Source organism: Marmota monax, unplaced genomic scaffold, assembly GCF_021218885.2.
Source record: "Marmota monax isolate L192 unplaced genomic scaffold, Marmota_monax_Labrador192_F-V1.1 WCK01_AAM20220418_F8-fsc01343, whole genome shotgun sequence".
In the NCBI taxonomy this organism is placed as follows: Eukaryota; Metazoa; Chordata; class Mammalia; order Rodentia; family Sciuridae; genus Marmota; species Marmota monax.
Window position 1 is genome coordinate 9255 of NW_026694463.1, and position 9558 is coordinate 18812.

General features: G+C 43.2%; 1 pseudogene; it reads right to left on the reverse strand.

The window, feature by feature from the left end:
• Positions 1-2573: 2573 nt before the first annotated feature.
• Positions 2574-4977, reverse strand: LOC124075510 (growth arrest-specific protein 7-like; annotated as a pseudogene).
• Between the last annotated feature and the right edge of the window lie 4581 nt (positions 4978-9558).

A 9558-nucleotide genomic window follows, 5' to 3' on the forward strand; every position in this document is an offset into this window, starting at 1 on the left:
TTATTGGAAAATATGGTGATAAAATCAAATTTGGCATGTGGTTTTAATGTTACTTTTAAGAATAGGAGAAAAGCAGAATGGATGGAATGTGTATATAGACTTAAAAAGTTTCGGTGTGATGGAACTATTTCCAAGTTAGTATATAGCTTCTGCTCATAATTAGCCTGAAAATAAGTCTCCAACTTTTCTGCACCATCTAACTATACCAACACTTTCTAAGAATACAATAGGTATTTATACACCATGTTTTTTATCCATTCATCTGTTGAAGGGCACCTAGGTTGATTAAATAGCTTAGCTATTGTGAATTGAGCTGCTATAAACACTGATGTGGGCTGCATCACTGTAGTATGCTAATTTAAAACCTTTAGATATATACCGAGGAGTGGGATAACTAGGTCAAATGATGGTTCCATTCCTGCTTATATTTCTTAGAAAATTTTTTTTCTTTTACATCAGGATTTCACAGAGCAAATTTAAGTGTATCAGTCCCTCAGTGGTGGATGGGCTGATCTGTTTTCAGAAACCCACCCCAAATAATAAACCAGCCAAATTCTCCCTCAACCTAAGTACCAACACTTACACAAAAGTTAAGACCACAGAGCTGGGGATGTTGCTCAATTGTAGAGCACTTACCCAGCATGTGGAGGCACTGGGTACTGATCCCCAACAAGGCAAAACAAAGATGACAATCCAGATGGTGTGCTTTTTACTCCAAATGCACTTTTAGATTTTCTAGACTATATCCTGCTCCTGATTTTACTCATGGTGCAGGGGAGGGAGTCTGTTATTAATAGGGTCAGTAGGCCTGGACTCTTGACTCCAGGCCTGCTTATAACTCTGTGTCAACTCATGGTGTACTCTGGCTATCCTTGGCCTTCATTCTTCCAGTTTGCAGAGCAATGATGAAATTAGAATTAGAATTTCATTGTAGTTTTAACTTCTCAACTAAAATCAGTAGTTGTTCTATATATATGAGGGTCTGTTGCACAGGGGATCAAAATGGTGTTGCCTTACACCTTCCAGCCATGGCAGTAGTTTATAATTAAAGAATCTCAGTGGGTATGTGTGGCCCAAGTGTGTGATGTTCCGCCTTTCTAGAAAAATCTAAACATCTGCCTGTCCACACAGAGGACAGAGGAGTTAGTGTCCACCTTTCACACAATTACAGTTCCATTTCTCAACAGAGTGCTGGGCTTGTTCTAAGCATCTGCTTAAAAAAGTAAGTGAATGAATGAATGTCAGCACAATAGACAGTACCTCTGAAAACCTAAATTCTACAGACTGCTTGTATGTGAATGCCAAAGTTGCTGAAGGGCCAGGCCTCTGGGGGAAAAATAAGTCTACACTGAGAAACATGGGCTTCCTTGATGACAGAGCTGAATCTTGTCCTCAGATTAGATCTCAGCACATTGATTGGCCTTTATTAGATGCTTGATAAATGAACAACGAAGGGAATAAAAGGTGTATGTGAAGAAGGTAAAGAGGAGGAGGTGAGGGGATGTGGGGGAAGGATGACCTCAGAAAATGAACTGGCCCAGACTTGGCCAACTTGGGTTACCTTGGAAGAGCAAAGAGAGCTCATTCCACATCAGGGACAAACAGGGCTCAGGGACCCTCAAATAAGAGAGAATAAGAAGAAAAAGTAAAAGAGCCACACTGCATTCAAAATATCTGTTAATTACAAGGCTATTGGCTTTGATGTTTGAAAATCATCTACAGATTAGTTTATTAAGCCACAAAGCAGTTACCATTAGCACCCACTTTTAGGGAAAGAAGCCAATAAATATCCAAAACTTGATAGCTGGTGTCATGGTCCAAGACTACATCCAAAAGGAGTGGTTCTCCATCCAATCATGGACAGATCTCATCAGATTCTGCCCTTCATGTTTGTGAACACCTTCACACTGACTTTTGTGCTTGGGATGTTTAAGTAAGAAAAGTGACAAGATCCAGTTTGCTTTAGTATATTGGACATCTTTCTAATATAAACTGAGAAAGCAATTCTGATTCAATGGAAGAGATGCTGAAAGAGTCAAGATAAATGTCATCCATTATTAGCATGTAAACTAAGGGAAATATCAGGGAATTGAGTAGAATTCTTCCCCTATGGGAGATGTAAAGATCAAGTACAAAGTCATCCATAGAAAACATAAAGCAAGATGGACTCTCAAAGCATGGCTTTCCAGTTAGAATCAGTTCCTTGCTCACTATGTCAATTTCTTCTCCCAGCCCCCCTCAGGCTGGTTATCTAGGTTAATATGGTGAAGATCATGTTTGTCATAGTAAAGAAAAAAGTGATGGGCTGAACCCAGTGGCAGTGCTGAAAATCTTCCTGAGTCACACTTCGCCCAGGTTTCTCAGGGGAAGATGGACAGAGGGAAAGGATATTCTGGCACCAAGTGAGGGCTTGGCACAGTTCAGAGGTTCATTACTATACAGAAGTTCATTGCTATACAGATGTGTCCTGCCACCTGGAGGTCTAGGTGGCAGGACACACCCGTATAGCAATGAACTTCTATGGCTATGAGAGTATGCCATGCCTATACAAGAGACAGCAGTTCAAACCCCATTACACATGAGCAGATGGAGCAATATGGGTTAACCTGTCTCCCACATGGGAATAACCCAGCTCCCATCTGGCTCTCCCAGGCTGTGCACTATGGGCTTAATGGAGCTTCCCACGTGGGAATGACCCAGCTCCATTAAGCCCATAGGGGGCAGCCTGGGAGAGTGGTGGTCAGGATTGGATAGGACATCATGGTAGACAGACCCCATCTGGTGTCCAAGGTGAGCTGGTTCATCTTCATCCCTCAAAGGTTTTGAACATGCACACAGCTGAAGGAGGTCTTGCTGACTGAGAACTTTGGAAGGCTTCTTCTAGTGAGACTGGGCAGATGTGGCAGGGTGGGTGGTGGGGGAACTGCCTTGAAAAAGCAGCTGAGAAATGGATGGATCAGGGTTTCCATAGACTTCAGAGACTGTGACTTGTGAACTAGGCAGTGTTTGTCTGGGAAGATCGAAAACAGGCCTCCCCAAGACCCATTAGGATGAAAAGTAGCCAAGAAAAGCCAGATTTGGGCTCCCAGAATGCAATGAAAAAAATATAGAGAGGGCTGTAAAGGATTCTAGGTTTCGGACTGAGCTGGTGGTGCCTTCTATCCATGATTCTGATCCTGACATTGGTTTGGAGGCAGAGACAGCCCTTCCCTCATCTTTTAAAGCCCTGGAGGTACAAGGACCAGGTAGAGGATGGGACTCAGCAAGGACCACAAAGTTCCAGCCCCCAGTTTGTTCTCAAAGCAACAAGTATGGTATGGAGTTTGGGGGGCTTCAGTCTTGGGAGACAAGGGCAGGGTTGCAGGTCTGTCTTCTAAGCCTGGGAATATTTGTATCCCCCAGCTGGAAAATCTATTTTACCCTTCTGGAATCACCAGCTCTCTCCTCTCTTCTCAGTGAAAAGGAGAGTGGATGGGAGGGCAGTTTCACCCAGAGGGAGCCACCATTTCCTCTCTGAGGGACACCAAGCCCCTCTTCTGATCAGGACTCCCAGAGCCTACACAGACATTGTCTAGATATTCACTTACACAGGGCAAATGTTGCCCATTTTGTGCTCTCTGACCCATGGCTCTCTGTCTTTGGCTGGATCCACAGGCTTGACTGGTTTGGTTGTACATATCTGTCTCGTGCTGCAGCTGTGTGTATTGCCACAGATGTTGCTGGCTCATCTCCACCCTCTCCACCTCCAGCTAGTCCAGCTCCAAAGTTGTAGTCACCATCTCTTCAAACCACTTGAACTGGATCTGGTTGTAGAGTTCCACACAGCACATGAGGTGTGGACTTCCTCTATGCCTTCTTGATGTCCTCCTCAGTCTTGTTGCTCAGCTTGATCTCCAGATGCTGTATCTTCATCTGAATGTCTTTCTGCCACTCTGTGAGGGCTTTCTGGGCCTTCTCTACAAATGTATAGAAGCTGGAGAGTTGCTTGCAGAGGTCAGCAACACGGTGGTCACACTTTTTCATGTCTTTCTTGAAGTTCTAATGAACGTTTATGACAGGCTTCTCTACCTTGCTGTGAAGGTTGGTGGAGAACTTGAGATGACTTTCTGCCTCATCTTTTTTACCTGGGCCATTGCTTCTTCCAGGGAGCTTTCCTTCTGGGCAGCCAAAGAGTTCTGAGAGAGCTTAGCCAAGTTCCTTGCATATTCTTCTTCAATCTTTATCCTCTGTCAGACGAATTCAGACATTTCTTTCTGCATTTGTTTGCCTTTCAGTTACTTTTGAAGCAGCATTTCAAACCCATCCATGGTTCCATTACCTTGAGGGTCCTTCTTATCAGCCCACAAGTAGTCACAGTGGCTCAACTCTGTTGGATTTAGCAGTTGCTGTTCACACATTGTATCTGGGTGAGGGAATGTCACCCAAAATATCATCATCTTTGTGTGGTCAACTTTGTTTTCAAGATTATATATTTTGTCTTCATTGCCTGAGGTTCTGTCTTCCAAATAGTCTCACCTGTTGGTGATGCTTTCCATTGAATTTTTAATTTGGTTCATTGATTCCTTCAGTTTTAAGATTTCTTCCTGGTTTCTATTCAGGATCTCTATCTCCTTATTGAAGTGATTTTTCACCTCTTGAAATTTACCTCTGATTTCACCCCTTATAACCTCCTTTAAGTCATGAAGCAATTTTATTAAGTACATTCTGAACCCCTTCTCTGACATTTCTGCTACTGTGATGTCTGTGGATTTTATTATTGGAGCATCATGGTTTGTTTGGAGTGCTTTATTCCCTTGTTTTTTTTTTTTTTTCTTGTTGTTCTTGTGTCTTCCCATTTACCCATGTGGATCTGAGGCCCTACAGTTTCTACCCAGTAGACTTATAATGTCCACTAAGGTTTCCAGTACCTCACCTTTAAGGAGGAAACCAATATCAACAGCACAGATTCATAGGTTCTACCATGCTTCATTCCCAGGATGGTTCCTGGATTGCAGATAATCAATAAACTCCCATAGAGAGTGAAAAATATGGACAATAGACCCCAGCCCATTCCTGGTATTTGAAGAATATCCTTACTGCTTTCCAGAGTAGTTGCACTAATTGGCAGCCCTACCAGCAATGTATGAGTGTACCCTTTTCCCCCACATCCTTGACAACATTTATTGTTTCTTGTATTCTTGATAATTGCCATTCTGACCAGAGTGAGATAAAATCTTATTGTAATTTTAATTGGCATTTCTCTAATTGCTAGAGATGTTGAACTTTTTTTATATATTTGGTGGCCATTCATGATTTTTCTTCTGTGAAGTGTCTGTTCAGTTGCTTTGCTCATATATCAATTAGCTTATTTGTGACAAAATTGTTTACTACTCAGCCATAAAGAATGACTATATGACATTTGCCAGTAAATGGATGGAACCAGAGACTATAATGGTAAGTGAAATAAGTCAATCCCCCAAAGCCAAATGTCAAATATTTTATCTGGTATGTGGAAGCTAACCCACAATAGGAGGGAGGGGAGGAATAGAAGTTGGATATATTGGACAATGTGGGATGCAGGGAAGAAAGGTGGGATAGAAAAACAAAAGTAAGAAGGGATAGGAGAACAAAAAACAGTGGAAAGAATCTGATATAAACATCCTATGTACATACATGAAAACATCATAGTGAATCACACCATCATGTACATCCACAAGAATGGGGTCCTGACTCCTGCAAGGTAGGCGGGCCTGCGACCCACCGGCAGAAGAGGAGCAGCGACCTGCTGAGAGGCAGAGCCGCCCCCTCCACCTGCACCGGCAAGGTAGAGGGAACTGTGACCACGCACAGAGCAGGCCCAGCGGCCTGCTGAGGGGCAGAACCGCCCCCCACCCCCCGCGCCTGCCAGGTAGGTGGAACTGTGACCACGGACAGAAAAGGCCCAGTGGCCCGCGGCGGGACAGAGCTTCCAATCACTCCTGCAAGATAGGCGGGCCTGCGACCCACCGGCAGAAGAGGAGCAGCGACCTGCTGAGAGGCAGAGCTGCCCCCTCCCCCTGCACTGGCAAGGTAGAGGGAACTGTGACCACGCACAGAGGAGGCCCAGCGGCCTGCTGAGGGGCAGAGCCACCCCCCACCCCCCGCGCCTGCCAGGTGACCACCGACAGAAAAGGCCCAGTGGCCCGCGGTGGGACAGAGCTTCCAATCACTCCTGCAAGGTAGGCGGGCCTGCGACCCACCGGCAGAATAGGAGCATCGTCCTGCTGAGAGGCTGAGCCGCCCCCTCCCCCTGCGCCGGCAAAGTAGAGGGAACTGTGACCACGCACAGAGCAGGCCCAGCGGCCTGCTGAGGGGCAGAGCCGCCCCCCACCCCCCGCGCCTCCCAGGTAGGTGGAACGGTGACCACCGACAGAAAAGGCCCAGTGGCCCGTGGCGGGACAGAGCTTCCAATCACTCCTGCAAGGTAGGCGGGCCTGTGACCCACCGGCAGAAGAGGAGCAGCGACCTGCTGAGAGGCAGAGCCGCCCCCTCCCCCCAGCGCCTGCAAGGTAGACGGAACTGTGACCACCATCAGAGCAGGCCAGACCTGCAACCAAGAGACAGAACAGGCCCAGTGGCCTGAGGAAGGGTAGAGCCTCCCCCCCCCCCGCGCCTGCAAGGTAGGCGCACCTGCGACCCATTGGCAGTACAGCCCCAGAGGCCTGCAGAGGGGCAGTGCCGCTGCCTGCGCCTGCAAACTAGACAGAACTGTGACCACCGACAGAACAAGCCTAGCGGCCCGCAGAGGGACAGAGCCGCCGCCCGCTCCTGCGAGGGAGACTTTGCAACTATACAAGACCAATATAAATATATAGGGGGAAAATTCAATAGCACAACAGTTTCACCAAGTAGAAAGGAACGCGAACAGTATGAAGAGACAAGGAAAGAAAGGACCACAAGCATTGCAGGTCAACTCAACATTAGAAGAGGTAATAGCTGCAGCAGATGGAATGTCAGATAAAGAATTCAGGATATACATGCTTCAGATGATCTGGAGTCTCAAGGAAGACATCAGACAGCAAAATCAGACAATGAAAGATCACTTCAACAATGAATTACATAAACAAATCCAAGAAGCAAAAGATCAACTATACAGGGAAATAGAGGTTATAAAAAACAAACAAACAGAAATCCTAGAAATGCAGGAAGCAATAAGCCAACTTAAAAACTCAATTGAGAATACTACCAGCAGAGTAGAACACTTAGAAGACAGAACATCAGACAATGAAGATAAAGTATTTCAACTTGAAAAGAACATAGACAGCTCAGCAAGACTGTTAAGAAACCATGAGCAGAACATCCAAGAAATATGGGATAACATCAAGAGACCAAATTTAAGAGTCATTGGGATACAGGAAGGGACAGAGTTTCAAACCAAAGGAATGAGCAATCTATTCAATGAAATAATACGAGAAAACTTCCCAGACTTGAAGAATGAGACAGAACCCCAAATCCTAGAAGCCTACAGGACGCCGAATGTGCAAAATCATAAGAGACCCACACCTAGACACATTATAATGAAGATGCCCAACATACAGAATAAGGGGAGAATTTTAAAAGCTACAAGAGAAAGGAAGCAAATCACATTTAGGGGTAAGCCAATCAGGATAACAGCTGATCTTTCAACACAGACTCTGAAAGCTAGAAGATCCTGGAATAACATATTTCAAACACTGAAAGAAAATGGGTTCCAACCAAGAATTGTGTTTCCAGCGAAATTAAGCTTCAGGATGGAAGATGAAATTAAAACCTTCCACGATAAACAAAAGTTAAAAGAATTTGCAGCTAGAAAACCATCTCTTCAAAACATCCTTGGCAAAACATTACAGGAAGAGGAAATGGAAAATAACAATGAAAACCAACAGTGGGAGGTAGGACACTAAAGGGGGGAAAATAATCAAAGAGGAAAACAAACCATGTTTAGTAACATAAATAAACAAATATGGCTGGAAGAACAACCCATATCTCAATAATAACCCTAAATGTTAATGGCTTAAACTCACCAATCAAGAGACACAGGCTAGTAGAATGGATCACAAAACAAGACCCAACAATATGCTGCCTACAGGAGACGCATTTGATAGGAAAAGACATACATAGGCTGAAGGTGAAAGGTTGGGAAAAATCATATCACTCATATGGACTTCGGAAACAAGCAGGAGTATCCATACTCATATCAAATAAAATAGATTTCAAGCCAAAGTTAATCAAAAGGGATAAAGAGGGACACTACATACTGCTCAAGGGAACCATACACCAACAAGACATAACAATCATAAATATATATGCCCCAAACAATGGTGCAGCTATGTTCATCAAACAAACTCTTCTCAAGTTCAAGAGTCTAATAGACCACCATACAATAATCATGGGAGACTTCAACACACCTCTATCACCACTGGACAGATCTTCCAAACAAAAGTTGAATAAGGAAACTATAGAACTCAATAACACAATTAATAACCTAGACTTAATTGACATATATAGAATATACCACCCAACATCAAGCAGTTACACTTTTTTCTCAGCAGCACATGGATCCTTCTCAAAAATAGATCATATATTATGTCACAGGGAAACCCTTAGACAATATAAAGGAGTAGAGATAATACCATGCATCCTATCTGATCATAATGGAATGGAACTGAAAATCAATGCTAAAAGAAGGAAGGGAAAAGAATACATCACTTGGAGAATGAACAATAGGTTACTGAACGATCAATGGGTTATAGAAGACATCAAGGAAGAAATTAAAAAATTCTTAGAGATTAATGAAAACACAGACACAACATATGGGAATCTATGGGACACATTGAAAGCAGTTCTAAGAGGAAAATTCATTGCTTGGAGTTCATTCCTTAAAAAAAGAAAAAACCAACAAATAAATGATCTCATACTTCATCTCAAAATCCTAGAAAAAGAAGAGCAAAACAACAGCAAAAGAAGTAGAAGGCAAGAAATAATTAAAATCAGAGCTGAAATTAATGAAATCGAAACAAAAGAAACAATTGAAAAAATTGACAAAACTAAAAGTTGGTTCTTTGAAAAAATAAACAAAATCGACAGACCCTTAGCCATGCTAGCGAAGAGAAGAAGAGAGAGAACTCAAATTACTAACATACGGGATGAAAGAGGCAATATCACAATAGACACTTCAGAAATACAGAAGATAATCAAAAATTATTTTGAATCCTTATACTCCAATAAATTAGAAGATAGTGAAGGCATAGATAAATTTCTTAAGTCATATGATCTGCCCAGATTGAGTCAGGAGGATATAGACAACCTAAACAGACCAATATCAATTGAGGAAATAGAAGAAACCATCAAAAGACTACCAACTAAGAAAAGCCCAGGACCGGATGGGTATACAGCAGAGTTTTACAAAACCTTTAAAGAGGAACTAATACCAATACTTTTCAAGCTACTTCGGGAAATAGAAAAAGAGGGAGAACTTCCAAATTCATTCTACGAGGCCAACATCACCCTGATACCTAAACCAGACAAAGACACTTCAAAGAAAGAAAACTACAGACCAAT